General features: G+C 38.6%; 1 pseudogene; it reads left to right on the forward strand.

Moving 5' to 3' along the window:
• The first annotated feature begins 4,551 nt into the window (after nt 1-4,551).
• Nucleotides 4,552-5,143, forward strand: LOC100966985 (annotated as a pseudogene).
• The last annotated feature ends 9,922 nt before the right edge of the window (nt 5,144-15,065 follow it).

The following is a 15,065-nucleotide window of genomic DNA, read 5'->3' on the forward strand; positions in this document are numbered from 1 at the left end:
CTCATCACTGCCCCTTCCCTTCTACCCCATATCTGAACAAGCTGATAAGAAAGAAAAGCCCACGTGTCCCTTCTTCTGGCACCAGCAGCAAATTCAAACCACACAAGCCACAGTCCTTGTGTGGGAACCCTGTCCCTGGCCACACCTCACTAACTACTATAAAAATCTTCTTTGTTTTCTCAAGCTGTTCCCAGATCAGCTTGGGAGCCTTCCATGTTCTCCCCAGAGCGCCTCATTATGTGAGTAAGAAACTCTCCCACCCTCTTGGTGCATGTATATTATCTCAGCCACGTTTGGGTCAGTAGCCTACCCCACCTGTGTGGGTTGACCACAGCAAGTTGTTTAAAATGCATAATCGCAGACACCATTTAAAAGTCTTGACCAGGGGAGATTTCTAAGACATATTCCCAAGCCCAGAAAGCAATTTACAAAACAACATGGGTTGTAAGATTCCAACCATGGAATATAAATACAAGTATACTTTTGTATTTTACAATATAAAAATAAGTATTTGACTTATTTACATACATACATACATATACACACACACACATATAAAGTAATCTGAAGCCTGTTAACACTGAGCACTTCTGAACAAGGGAGTTCCAGAATAGGAAGGAGCTGAAAAATTACTTTCAGCTAATGGTTTAATCTCTGTACTTCAGTAAGACTTGAATCATTTACCATAAATGTATTATTATACTATTTGTCTACAGCACTACTAAAAAATTAAAATAAAGTAAAATGTTGAGCCAAAAATGACTTTTTAAAACTAATTCAAAAATAGTTTTCATTCTCAGACAGATAGAGACCTTTTATATAGGGATACTCTCCATGGAAGGGAATATGAGGAAGTAGGAAGTATCTGCATGGCCCAGGAGCTGTGGCGAAAACTGAGTCACATGTACATAATATATGCAGAGGGCTTCAAAAATGGTCAAATCCTTACACCTACTAATTCCCTTCCTAGTAATCAACTCTAAGGAAAAAAAAAAAATAGAGCTAGAAACAGGAATTTATATAAAAGAATTCTCATTACATTCTTTTTTAAAGTTAATCTGTATTTCTATGAATGGAGTACATGCATGTATTTAAACACGATGTGAGTTCTAAGTCAACACAACAGCCCTGCCCCACTTCCATCCTCATAACCCACTCCTGAGATTCCACTGTTCTCCACTCTGATGTATTTTTTCTGAGGTGTAACTCCATATTTTTAAGTAAGCATGTGAATAAATTTATTCTGCTGCTTCTCGACTCACCAACTTTAGACATAATACATTGATCTTATTATGGTGGCTGAGACTTCCCATCTCCCCTGATCACCCACTCCGTTCATCCTTACTTCTGTCCCCTCCTGCCCCAATTCTGTCATACGGTCATCACAATCTGTATTCAATACTATTACAGCTAGGTAAATACTGTGTTAAACCAAGAACTGTGCCATACCTTTCCTAAAGTTAATACTTGCTATATCTTTTCTATGTAATTCTTTCTATTATTTTCCCAAATTTTGCAAATGTTTAAATAGATCAAATAGTCAGCTCCCAGCCCCAGAATTTCCCAGGACTTCTCCTTTCTTCTTTCCCTCGTGTTAGATAGGGACCTGTTTTTCTCCGTGTTTATTTTTTGTTTGCTCCCTCGTTGGCTTGCGCACGTCTTCCAGGGGCTTTCCAAAAAAGGAGGACAAGGACGACCCTTCTTGGCAGGTCTGGACAAACCCCTGTTATTTCTTCTATAATCTTTCACCTTTGCTTCTGATTTTAGTCTTACTAGTCTGATGCTGAACTTCATGGATTTATCTCCTATTTTCCTTCTTTTTCCTCCATATACTGTCTCTTCGTTCTATTTTCTGAGAGCTCCTCAACTTTATCCTCCAATTCCTTTATTGAATTGTTTATGTTACCAACATATTTCTAATTCTTAAGGGCTCTTTCTAATCCTCTGATTATTTCTTTTTATAGCACCTGTCTTTGTTTTATAGGTGTAGTATCTTTTATTGCACTGAAGATATTAAATATAGATTTTTGTTTTCTACATCGCCTCTGTTTTTTTATGGGTCCTCACTTTGTTCTTTTGCTTGTTTGTTTTTCCCTTTAACATTGAATGAGTTCCTCAAATATACAGCAACCCTTGCCTGTACATTCACATTTAAGGCAGGAAATTCCAGAGTTGCCGATTGGAAGCTCCGTGTTCAGGAATATGACTCATCCGCCGGGGCAGCAAGGTGTATATAAGCATGATTTGTCCACCGATGAAGTAACCTGGAAAAGGCTCAGCTCTGAAGTACGCCAGGCTTAAGTGAGAGATCAAATGTTCAAACGTTAGTTACCTGGAGATCTTAATTATATATCTCCAAAGTAATTCTCTGATTCCCTAAAGGAGGTGAGGGAACTGGGTAAAAAGGCATCATATAACCGGAAGTGAATTCTAGAAGCAAGGTAGGGGGAGATCACTGAGGATTCTAGAGATTTGGGCATAGAGTTTCTTTTAATGGCCCTGCTCTCGGCTTTGTCCCTCCCTACTTCCTATATTACCACAGTATCTACTGTGACTAGGAGAGCAGAGACTGACAAATTGACAGAAGGGACAGAAGGGACAGAAGTGAAGAGACTAAAGGAACTGTTGCTGGAACGGTGAGCCATGCTCTTGAGAATGCATGGGGCTGTAGTCTTCTGCAAGACTCATGTAGTTTATTGACATTTAAGGTTTCCTAAAGATGAATCCGACTCTTAGGACTAACTCTGGCCCAACATAAGGAGATAAAATGTTGTAAGCTGGATAAAAAGTACCAGGCAGCAGCCTCACATAGACGATATTGCTAAAATAAATCTTGCTGGTAGCTGGTCTGAAGCTCACTGTTTCTGTGTATTGAATTTTAGCCTATTTTTATAGTTGGGCTTTCCTATAAAGACACTTATTACAGACTGCAAAGACCTGATTATGAAGGGTAGCTACAGACAATGAATTATGCAAAGGAAAGATCCTGCATCCTTAATAAACATACTTGTTAACAAATATGCAGCAGAGAAACAACAGGCATAAAAAACAGCTACGACCTTAAAATAAATGCTTATTATTTATAAATAATGCATATCATCTGGCAAACATATGAATGACGCCCTGCAACTTCAAGCAGATGGAAAGGATCTAGCCCACAAGGGCTTTGCTTTGTGCCATTCATTGGAGAGAATGAAGAGAAATCTTTCTGTCCTCTTTGTAGACTCTTGGTTCAAATTAGGCTCATGACAGAATCGAAAAGAAACCCATTTCTACAGCTTTCTTTGTATGTTGCTGAAAGAGATAAGGAGAATTGTTCAGAATTAAGTTCAGAGGTGGCTTTGGCATAACCTGGAGGATATGGGGTCCCTATTACCAGTCAGTCCCAGCTTAAGGGTAGTAATTTCTTGCTATAGATAATGGAAATGCTACTTCACCAGACTTCTCTTGTATTAGTCAGGGATCTCCAGAAAAGCAGAAGCAAAAGAAGATATACACACACATGCCCACATGAGGGTATTTATTACAGAAATTGTTTCATATAACTATGGAGGCTAGAAGTCCCACAATTTGCCATCTGCAAGCTGGAGACCCAGGAAAGCTGATGGTGTAATTCAATCTAAGTGAATTACTTCACCAGGGGCAATGGTGTTAAGTTCTATTCTAACCACCTCAGAAAGAGAGAGAGAATTTCCCCTCTCTCTGCCTTGTTATTCTATTTGGATCTTCAACCAATTGGATACCCATCCATATTGGTAAGGGCAATCCTCTTTACCCGGTCCACTGATTCAGATGATAATATCTTCTGGAAACACCCTCACAGACACACCCAGAAATAATGTTTTACTAACTATCTAGGCATCTGTTAGTTCAATCAAGTTGACACATAAAGTTAACCATGACTTCTCAGAGAGAAGTTCTGTAATGCACAATCTCCAGGGAGGTAGGCTTGGTATAAATTCCATTATACCAAGCCTACCCTAGCAATTCAAAGACAGTAGAATGTAAGTTGACCACCCAAGGGACTGTAACAAAGTGGTCAACAAACAGAGATGGTCAACATAAGGAACTAGGCCTACTCTACTGACACATACATGTGATGCATGTCTGGGCTATGAAAATTAGGTCAATTTAAGGAGGTGGTCAATGCAGAAAAGTTTTTATTAGATATATGTGGGTCCTACTGTATTTATTAGATATAATGACACATGTCTATCCATGCATGTTTCTACCCATGTCTAACCATGCCTACATAGGACATTTATTACAATAAATTATCCTGTGGAATCCCTTTAATCTTCAAGGCTATAAATAGGTACCCCCCTTGTGTGTAAACATGGTGTTCTATACTTACTCTGCCTTAGTGCTGTCTGCTAATTGACTAACTACACATCTATCTCCCTGTCAGACTGTTAGTTATGAAGGCATTATGGGGGGGCCATGCATTATTATATACCCTGTTCATTGCCTGTCACATTGTGGGTACTTAGAAGACCCTCAATAAACGCTGCATGAAGGAGCATCTTACAACAGCTTTATTGAAATCTCCATATGGCTGAGGTGCTGGTAAGGAAAAAGAAGTGACTCTGCCCAAGATCGTCTTAGTGATCAGTAGCAGTTCTGCAAGTTGTCGTCGATTTGCAGGAATCCCGGGTGTAGGTTGGCAGCCCTCTCAACCAGTTCCAAGCCAACAGTGAAACCTGAAGTGGACCCTCGGGAGAATGAAGCTATTGCCCCACAGTTCACAAACTGAAACCTCTGGAATCTGCAGCTCTTAGCTGTAGCCAGGAAAGAGCAGGGTTGGAGGACAGTGTGGCCCTCTTTTGAGTTCTGGCACAGCTGGTGAGTTATAAGGACTCAGCATCATATAGAAGTGTTTGTTGAGCACCAGAGTGGCCAGGTTGCAGTTTTGGCATCCATTCATGAATGAGCTACTAAAAAGCACCTTTAGGGTACTAGAAATGTGGCGGCTTATGAGAGTATAAGACAAGTGCTGGCACAGAGACGCTTAGAGGCAGGAATCAACTTCATGGTCTACCAGCAGACCCCTTGGGAGGCAGCCTCAGACTCAATGAGACAACTAAAAAATGCCATAACAGAAGGTGGTGGGGGTCTATGGGAATGTCAGAGAATCTATAAATAAATTAGAAGCCTTGTTTTGAATGTGATAAAACTTATCAGCTGTGATAACCACCAAAGTGCATCTGGAAGACAACCAGCTTGGCAGTTGATAGCAATAGCATCATAGTGGAACAATTTTTGTAGTTAAGATCATAACCCCTTCCCCTTGTGTGCATGTAAATTTTTCTTAAATCAAAGTCTAAATTCTTCCCCTCTTTTGGACATAAGAGTAGCATCTATGAAAAGCAGTGACAAATTATAATTAACTTTTGAAAGACAAACATTTTAAATTGCAAAATAAAGGTTTATTATGAACTCTTAAAAAGAAAAGGTCTTTAAATATCTTGCCTCACTCTATTTTGATCCCAGCTTTTAAATAATCTCGGGTATATACATGAATGTGCAAGGAGAGAGAGAGGGAATGAGGGTCAAATTGTCAAAAGAAATGGATTCTTCATGCACTGAATCTGCTTTTAGAACTCAAATGTTAATGACCACAACTCTACCTATTAAATTGCTTTGAAAGAAGTGTAAGTTGATACAATCACCTCAGCAAATAGTTTTAATACTCTTTTAAAGTTTAATTAACAGAGTGCACAAACCAGAAATTTCATTCCTATACTCCTGAGAAATTCTTGCATAAGTGCACAAGGGACATGCACAAGAATATTTACTGCCGCTTCATCCACACCAGAGAAATGAAACATCTAAGCATCAATTAATAAGAGACTGCCAAATAGACAGTGAGTGACATGGAATGAACAAGAGCTACACATAACAGTAAGAATGAATCTTAGACATGTGATAGTTACTTTTACCTGTCAGATGTTGGCTAAATTATAGAGCTCAGATGTTTGGTTAAAACCTAGTCTAGATATTTCTGTGCAAATATTTTTTAGTTGCGATTAACATTTATAATCAATAAACACTAAATAAAGCCGATTACCCAGCTTCGTAATGTGGGTGGGTCTCATGTAACCAGTTAAAGGCCAGGCCGTAAGAGCACAGACTGAAATTTCCCACCCAAGAAGGAATTCTGCCTCATGACTGCAACATAGAAATTCTGCACAAACACAGAAACCCCAAAAGCACAGCAACCAGAGCAAAAATAGACAAATGGGACTGTATCGAGTCAAAAAGCCTCTGCAAAACAAAGAAAATAACCAACAGAGTAAAGAAATTGCTTATGAAATAGGAGAAATATTTCAAACTATACCTCTCCTAAGAGGCTGAAGTCCAAAATATATAAGGAATTCAAACAGCTCAATAGCAAGAAACCAAATAATCTGGTTTTGAAAGTGGGAAAACATCTGAGTAGATATTTCTCAAAAGAAGACATACAAATGACCAAAAGGTATAGAAAAAAATGTTTAATATCTCCAATCGGAGCAGTGTGAAGAAGCGTTGGCAAGAATGACCCCCAGAAAAAAGCCATGCATCATTGCATCTCTGCGTCCAGCACCTGGGTCCCGCCTCTGTTGCCACCATGCCCAAGAAAGAGGCTGAAGGGGGCGCTGAAGGTGATAAAGCAAAGGCAAAGGATGAACTACAGAGAAACAGTTGTCTGTTACACCTGCTGAAGGTACGCAAAGGGAAAAAGAGAAAAGCCAACTCTAGCCAGGAGGGGAATAACCCTGCTGAAAATGGAGATGCCAGCACAGACCGGGCCCAGAAAGCGGCAGGTGCTAAGATGCAAGTTCTGAAGGGTCTGTGTTTTGTATAACTGTGTTCTTCCTGTGACTATACGGTTCGAAATACTGTTTTTTATCAAGTTTTATAAAAATGCAGAATTTTGTTTTACTTTTTTTTTAAAGCTATGATGTTAACTTATAGAATGCTTCATTGTTTGGTGGATGGAAGGGCATATGTCACTAATAGAATGTCTCCAAAGCTAAACTGATATGAGGAAAAATATGTTTTCCCTCTAGTTTTGAGCTTCCCTCTTGACTCCTAAGAGGAGGGATTCTCTGGTGTTGATACATAGCTGCCTTGGCACAAGGGTATTTCCATACCGCCTTGTGGTATGGAAAAACTAATGTGTTTTTATGTCCTATTCTCCCTCTGCTTCAGCATAGTCTTAACTCCCTTACGCCCAGTCACCTCTTGGAACCCAACCTCCAGTAATCAGTTACCAGTATGTCAAAGAATCTGGACTTTTGCAATAACACCACTGCAATGGCATCCCTCAAAAGAGCAGCAGCTCCCTTTGTAGATTGTTGGGTGTTCGGACAAATTCTGCCACTTTCATTTCATTTCCTGCAAGTCAGAGTTGCCTTGTGAAAAGTTAATAAACAACATGCTAACTGTGAAATGTCAACCCTTCAACCTCACTCTAAACTTCTCTGTCTAGAGCATCAGATGAAGACTTCACTGGGTTTTGCAGTAGCTTTCTGATTTTTGGTAGACCACCGAAGAAGGGAGTTTGAAAGATGTATGCTGTGAATGATCATCTGCCCATGTCCTGCCTGAAATAGCATGATTGTTTATGAGAAGTAGCTTTAATAAAGCTGGATACAGTTTGGAAAAACATATCTCCCATCATCAGGGAAATGCAAATTAAAGCCACCATGAACTATTACCTCATACTTGCCAGACGAGCTACTCTGAAAAAGATGAAAGGAAATAAGTGTTGGCGAAGATATAGAGAAAGTGAACCCTTGTACACCGCTGATGCGAATGTGAATTATTAAAGCCACTATGGAGGACAGTTCCAAAGTTCCTCAAAAAATTAAAAATAGCACTACCATATATGATCCAGCAATTCATGTGTCCAAAGAAGATGAAGTCAGCATGTTGAACAGACGTCTGTACGCCCATGCTCATGGCAGCATTACAAAAGCCAAGACATGCCATCAACCTAAGTGCCCATCAAAATGCCTGGATAAAGAAAACATGGTGTGCATATGTACACTATGGAATACCACTGTGCCTTAAAAAAGAAGGAAATCCTAGCATTTGCAACAACATGAATGAACCTGGAGGACATTGTGTTGAGTGAAAAAAATCAAGCACAGAAACACAAATTCCATATGATCACACTTACATGTAAGAACTAAAAAAGTTCAGTTGGTAGAAACCGAAAGTAGAACATCCCCCAAACCTCCTATTCTCCAGCAAAGTGGACAATTGAAGAGATATTCGTCAAGGAATGCAAATTTTCACTTAAACGGGAGAAGTAAGCTCACAAGAGCTAGTGTATAACATGGCAACTATAACAATATAACAAAGTATTGTACACATGAAAATTGCTGGGTGAGTGGATTTTTAGTTTTCTTGCCACAAATAAATGACAGATATGTGAGGAGATGCATGCATTATTCTTTTTTTTTCTGAGACAGAGTCTCACTATGTCACCCCAGGTTGAGTGCTATGGTGTCACAGCTCACTGCAACCTCAAACTCTTGGGCTCAAGTGATTCTCTTGTTTCAACCTCCCAAGTAGCTGGGACTACAGGCATCCTCCACAACACCTGGCTATTTTGTTGTTGTTGTTGTCATTTTTATTTAGCAGACCCAGGCCGGATTCCAACCCACTGGCCCCTGTGTATGTGGCTGGTGCCTTAACCACTGAGCTACAGGCACTGAGTCAGATGCATGTATTAATTATCTAATTTAGCCATTCCACAATGCATACAAATTTTAGAAATTCATGTTGTATACCACATGCACACAATTTTATTTGTCAATTAAAAATGAAGAAGAAAAGAAAACAAAAAACAACCCTGCCTAAGTCTACCTTTCTAGCCCACTGGCCTGTCCTCCAAATTTCAGATTGTCAGTCCCCACAACTGCATGCATCAATTCCTTAAAATTCCTCTCTTTCTTTCTCTCTCCTTCTGTCTCTTTCCCCCTCCCTCCTACTGATTCCGTCTCTGTGCAGAGCCTTGACTAATACAAACATTGGTGGAAAAAAGCAGGTAAAACTAAGTACAGTGGTACTGTGGCACCAGAATGGGAAAGTTCAAAAAGAGGGAAAGCTAAACAATATAATGTTTGAAATGTATAATATGTAGAAGAATAATTTTGAAAAGGAAAGGATAGGACCACATGCATAAATGCATATTATGTCTGTGAGTGGAGATGGGAAAGTCACTCAGGCTCCCCTCCACGTGGTGTTGGAATGTTCTGTCTCGTAGGTAGGGTAGTAGGTTTATTAGTATTCATTTTACTATTATGCTTTATATTTTGCATGTAAATTGAATGTAGTCTTTTTATGAAGCAAATATTTTATGATTAAAACTTTCAAAAATAACAAATCTTAGAGGCGCCTATAAAAGACCATTGCGCTGAGCTCCTTTTGTTGGCTTGGTGACTGTTTTTAACATAAAATATTTCTTCCTGAAAGCCTCTCTCAGTTTCTTTCTCTTTAATAACACTCTTTCCCCTTTTATTCTTGTCTCACTTGTTCTTTTCACAGCTTCTAATCCATTAACCACTCTGACATATGGATTTAAATGCCCTTCTCATTACACTCTGTAGGATCCAAGTTCTCCAGGTCTGATTTTTCCCCAATCTGTTTTATAACCAGTAGCTTTTTTTTATAATCTCTATTTTCAACCCTCTCATCTGGTTGTACTTCATTCTTCTTGCCCAGACTCTGAACTATGTCCTGGGAGAGTGCTGTATCCCCTGATCCTTCCTTTGGCTTTGATTACTTCTCCTCTTAACCTTGTTCTTTTGGTTAAGCAATTCTGTTGGGCCAAAACATTCACATCTGTGCCTCTAAATTTCTTTCCTTCAATTCTCTCTTTGACCTTCTCTAATCTGGCTCTTACCTACTTCACTCCACCAAAATACAAAGCCACCAATTACCTCCTCCTCAGGGCCTCTGTGCCAGCCTTAGCTTCCTTGACCTTACAGCTGCCTTTGATCTTGGAAAAAACACTTTCTCTGAGTCATTTCACGGCTCCCTAAGGGAGGGCCAAAATACATTCTTTGCCTAGACCACAGAGGAGCTGGCCAGCAGCTGGCTGCCTGGGGTATTTTGCATGGGGCAAAGTAGCTCCCAGATAAAAGGGAGCCTGGAAAAATTGAGGGAATCAGCTTTTCATTTGAAAGCTGAATAAAGGATTGATCAAGAAGGCAAGTACCTTGAAGAAAAGAAAGAGCTGCCACTGATTAGAAAACATAGAACTTTTCTCAAATAATCTTTCAGCTATTTAACAAATAGAATAAAATAAAAATTTTGAAGGAATTTGAATGAGGTTCAAGGTTCACTGTAATAATTTGTCCCATGTTTTCCCTGAGCAGCCATCATGTGAGTTTCAGTTTTAGAACTAAATATGTGAGCAGCACTTTTGAGTTTTCTGTTTGACAACCTTTTGTTTAGATTTAGAATGAGCTAGAAATAAGCTTTTCTTCTCTAAAATCATACTTTTAAAAATTTCCTCTTGGCCTTTATTATATTTTATCATGCATCATTAACATTGGGTTTATTATTTATAGTACAGGTTGAGGTTCCCCTATCTAAAAGGAGTGGGACCAGAAGCATTTCAAGTTTTTGATTTTTTAGAGTTTGGAGTATTTGCATCTGCTTACTGAGATATCTTGAGGATGGGACCTAAGTCTAAGCATAAAATTCACTTTTGTTTCCTATATACCTCATCCACACAGCCTGCAGGTAATTTTATACAATATTTTTTAATACTTTTGGGTATGAAACAAAAGTTTTAACTACATGTTTACTACAACACATCACACAAGGTCAGGTGTGAAATTTCCCACCTACGGCATCATGTCAGCACTCAAAAAGTTTTGGATTTTAGAGCATATTGGATGTTGGCCTTTCACATTAGGGATGCTCAACCTGTATGATTATTTGAATTTGCACTTGTTAATAATCTGCACTTAAACATTCTACATAGCCTTTCACCATGTATCTCTAAATTACCCTCACTGATTTCTCTCTCGAACTCCATATCCATTAGCTGAACAGGACTCTGCTCTCCTCAAGCCTTTGCTTTCTCTCTTCAGCAGCTGGGCTCCTGCAGTTGATTTGTGTGTGTGTATGTGTGTTTGTTTTGCTTTGTTTCTTTGGGTTTTGTTCCTGAAAGATTTCCTTGCCTTCTCATTTCCACTGTTTGACCACAAGCAGTACCCGGTTCGTAACCTCGCTGACCTTACTTCATTTTGTTTTATGTACTTGCTATATTATTTAACTTTTTATTTTGAAATAATTTCAAACTCGCAGCAAAGTTGCAAAAATCATATGGAACACAATAATACACTTTGCCCAGATACAGAAATCTGAACATTTGCAATATTTGCTGTTTCTTTTCCTTTCTCTGAGTGTGTGTTACCTATATTTCCCTCTTGAACTTCTTTCTATAGGTTGCATAGGTCATGCCCTTTTATCCCTTAACATTTCAGTAAATATTTCCTAACCAGGGTACTCTTTTATGTAACCACAGTAGAGTTACCAGCTTCAAAAGATTTCACATTGAGAGGACACCATTTCACAAGGCTGATTTTGTTAATGTTTCCAATTTTATTAATTTTTCTAATAAAGTCCTTTATAACAGTTTTTTACTAGGAGTGCTGCATCCAGTCTAAGATCACATATTGTATTTAGATGGCATTTACTCTGCTATGTCACATATCATGGCAACGAGTAAGGAACCTGGGAGTCGTCGCACTAAAAACACAAATAACCTGCTGTTTATCACACTCTTCCCCCTAGATTTAACATCCATTGGTGATTCTTGCTTTAATCAATCTTTACTATCATAATTGAAAAAATCATGAATTTCCAACTCCTCCACTCCATCCACATTTATCTGTCTAAATTATCCTGCAAGAAAGAAACCTCCTATTTCCCATATGTATTTACTATCTAATTATTATCAGTACAGACTCAGAGATTTCTACCGTATTCAATGAGTTCTGTCCTTACCTATTCTGATGATTAAAATTGTCTTGTATTTGATAAGTAAAAACCTCTTCAAGCTGATTTATGTATCCTTTTGATATGTCCATCATTTTTCTTTTTTTTTTTGACAGAGTCTCACTATATTGCCCTCGGTAGAGCGCCATGGCATCACAGCTCACAGCAAACTCCAACTCCTAAGCTCAAGCAATTCTCTTGCCTCAGCCTCCCAATTAGCTGGGACTACAATGTTCATCAATTTTTGATCACTCACATACTTTCTGGCCTAACTGGCCTCAGCTTGTACCTTCCCTGCCCCGGCCCTCAAGTCAGCCACTTACTTATTCATGTCCCAAACATCATATGCATTATATTCTTCTGCACCACACAGATACAGTGATAAGCAATATGAAACGCTGCTTTTTCTGATGGAACTTTAAGTTCAGTAGGTAAGATAGACATTAACCTTTTTCTTTCCCTATGACTCACATTTAGTCATCGATGTGTTGTGAGGTACATTAATTTCTCACAAATTAGGATGTATGTTTATTGAATAAGTCTTAAGTTATTTTCTGGCAATCTCCAAGCTTCTCTCTTTTCTAAATCGAGAGCAAGGTGATCTCACAGTCCTCTAAGAAATAACTCCAAGTCTAAGGTTGTCTTTAGCTGGCAGGGAAGGCTGCTGCAGTGTTTCTGTCCTAGGACGGGGGGATCAGGATGTCCCCTGCTCACCTGCCCTGGTGCACACTTGCTGGGCACAACACTCGGTGGAACAAGGCTCATAGTGTGAGCAGTTAGGAACACAGGACAGTGAATCAAAATGTTAAGGAGAAATAATCAATACCCAAATTAGAGATCTGGGTTACTCAAGAATACTACCGGGGAAAAGTCACTTCTCCAGTCCCATGTCATATGATTTTCCATCTTGCTCTGAGTGCAACAGCCATAGTGCATGTTTGGTATTTTTTTTATCCATTCCCTGAGAAAGCCAAATTCCTTCCCACTGCTGGGTCTCTGTGCTCTTGTCCATGCTGTTCTCCTCTCTTAAATGAAAGCAGCCATCTCTGATCGTCCCACAACAACCCCGTTTACCCTGTCCATTCCTTTAACATTCCTTTTACAATCTGAAGTACAGAACCTTGAAGAACATGACAGGGAGCTGGGATTTTTATTCAAGGGCAATAGACTTTGAAAAAAGAAAAGAACAGCCATCATGACATTTAAGATAATCGACTAAAGATGTACCCTCTCACTTGAGCTAAGAAACTTAACCACCTAGAAGAAAATGTTAGTACTCTCACATCTATAATCTAGAAGACTTGCTTGCGATCTGAAAAACCGAAAATGCACAAATCATTGCACACAGATTCAAAATAAATGAAATGTCCCATGGTGAGGCTTTAATCAGAAACTCCTGTCTTATTTAGGGATGCTACTTCCTGCGCTGGTCACGCTGTTGGAAAGTATTAGTATGACGGTTAGGTACACCTCAGGGACTTTTGAGAATGTAATTTACAACGTTTAATATAGATGAAATGTGAATGCTTTTCATACCCAGTTGTGCATAGCTGAATTCCTAAGGTTGAAATGTTGAAAAAGTGTGCCTGCGTTAGTAATGCTTAATTATAAAGACCTTTCTCTCCATTAGCCCATCACCTTCTCTTATTTAGCTGGAAAGTGGTGAGCTGCAGAAAAATGTTCCAGAAGAAATGGTATCCTAGAGACTTTCAATCATCTAAATTTGGGGAATTGGGGACCTTGAAAAAAAAAAGTTAAATAAGTCTGGAAATTGGACAGTAAAAATAACCACATTGTGATAGCTTTAGTCATCCACAGATAAAAGTATCTACTGCCAAAATGTGGGGGATGTGCTCTAAAAAATTAGATATAAAGAAAATATTGACATAGAATTGTGTATTATTTTTTCTGGCTATAAAAGTAACACAGAAAATAAACTGACAGATTACAAAAAAATGAAATAAATTTTCTATAATCTCACCCTGCAAATCTACTGACAACTATTATTATTTTGATACATTAATGAAAGAATTAAGATCAGACTATAAAGAAAATTCTATATTCTGAGTTTTGTCCTTAATTTTTATTCTGAGCATTTCCCCTTGTCCTTAAATAATCTCCAAAACCATAATTATAGTATCTACATGTAATTTCAACATATGCATACACCTAATTTAACTACTTCCTTGTTTTTGGAAATGTAGGTTGTTTCTGATATTCAGTTATAACAAATAAGGTTGTGGACTTCTCATTTAAAAAATATCAGACTGACCACACACAATTTAGCCATCTGCCTCTTGAAACACTATATCAGGGGGAAAAGACATTGACAAAAAAAGAGGGAATGCAAGAGGAGGCGTCAGCAAATTAGAGATTTCATTATGTTTTTGAAAGACAGACTAGCAGAGAATGATGCCTTAGTAGATGAAGGCTACACAAAGTTCCAATGAGAAGCCAACCAAATGCCCGAACAAATTCTGAGAGGCACAACACTTGGAAATATTTTGCCATTTCTTTCTGATAAATAGCCCTTCTTAAAACATATCTCTCTGCAATACTAGTCAGGAGCAACAAGGCATTTCTAACCTTGACCAAATTAACAATCAATAACCAATTAACAATCAATAACTCTCATAAAACAAATAATCAATCAGTAATCAAATTAACAATCAATAACTCTCAGAGGGTCACCTACAAGGAAGACTGGGTCAAGCAGAACGCTCGGTGACTGGTGTCACTGGTTATTTAGGAAGCACTTACATTATTTATGTTAAGTAGAAAACAGTAAGTTTTCCCGGCTTCCTATCCCTCACTTCTTGTGAGTTCTCATTTTGATACGTTGCCTTTCAGAGTATTTAAACACATATTCCCGTCTGGAATTCTCTGGAATTTCATTCAATAAACCCCTCCTCTAAGCTCATTGCCCTTTTTTTGGGTATGCAATGTAGACTTTATATATCACATTTTATTCAGTGCATATGTTGAAAAATTTTGAACACATAATTTATTGAGTCGTGGCAGGAACTGCGAGTCTATTTATAATGACTTCCAAAGTAGCCCAC

Source organism: Otolemur garnettii, unplaced genomic scaffold (assembly GCF_000181295.1).
Source record: "Otolemur garnettii isolate 467f Iridium unplaced genomic scaffold, OtoGar3 scaffold00040, whole genome shotgun sequence".
Classification (NCBI taxonomy): Eukaryota; Metazoa; Chordata; class Mammalia; order Primates; family Galagidae; genus Otolemur; species Otolemur garnettii.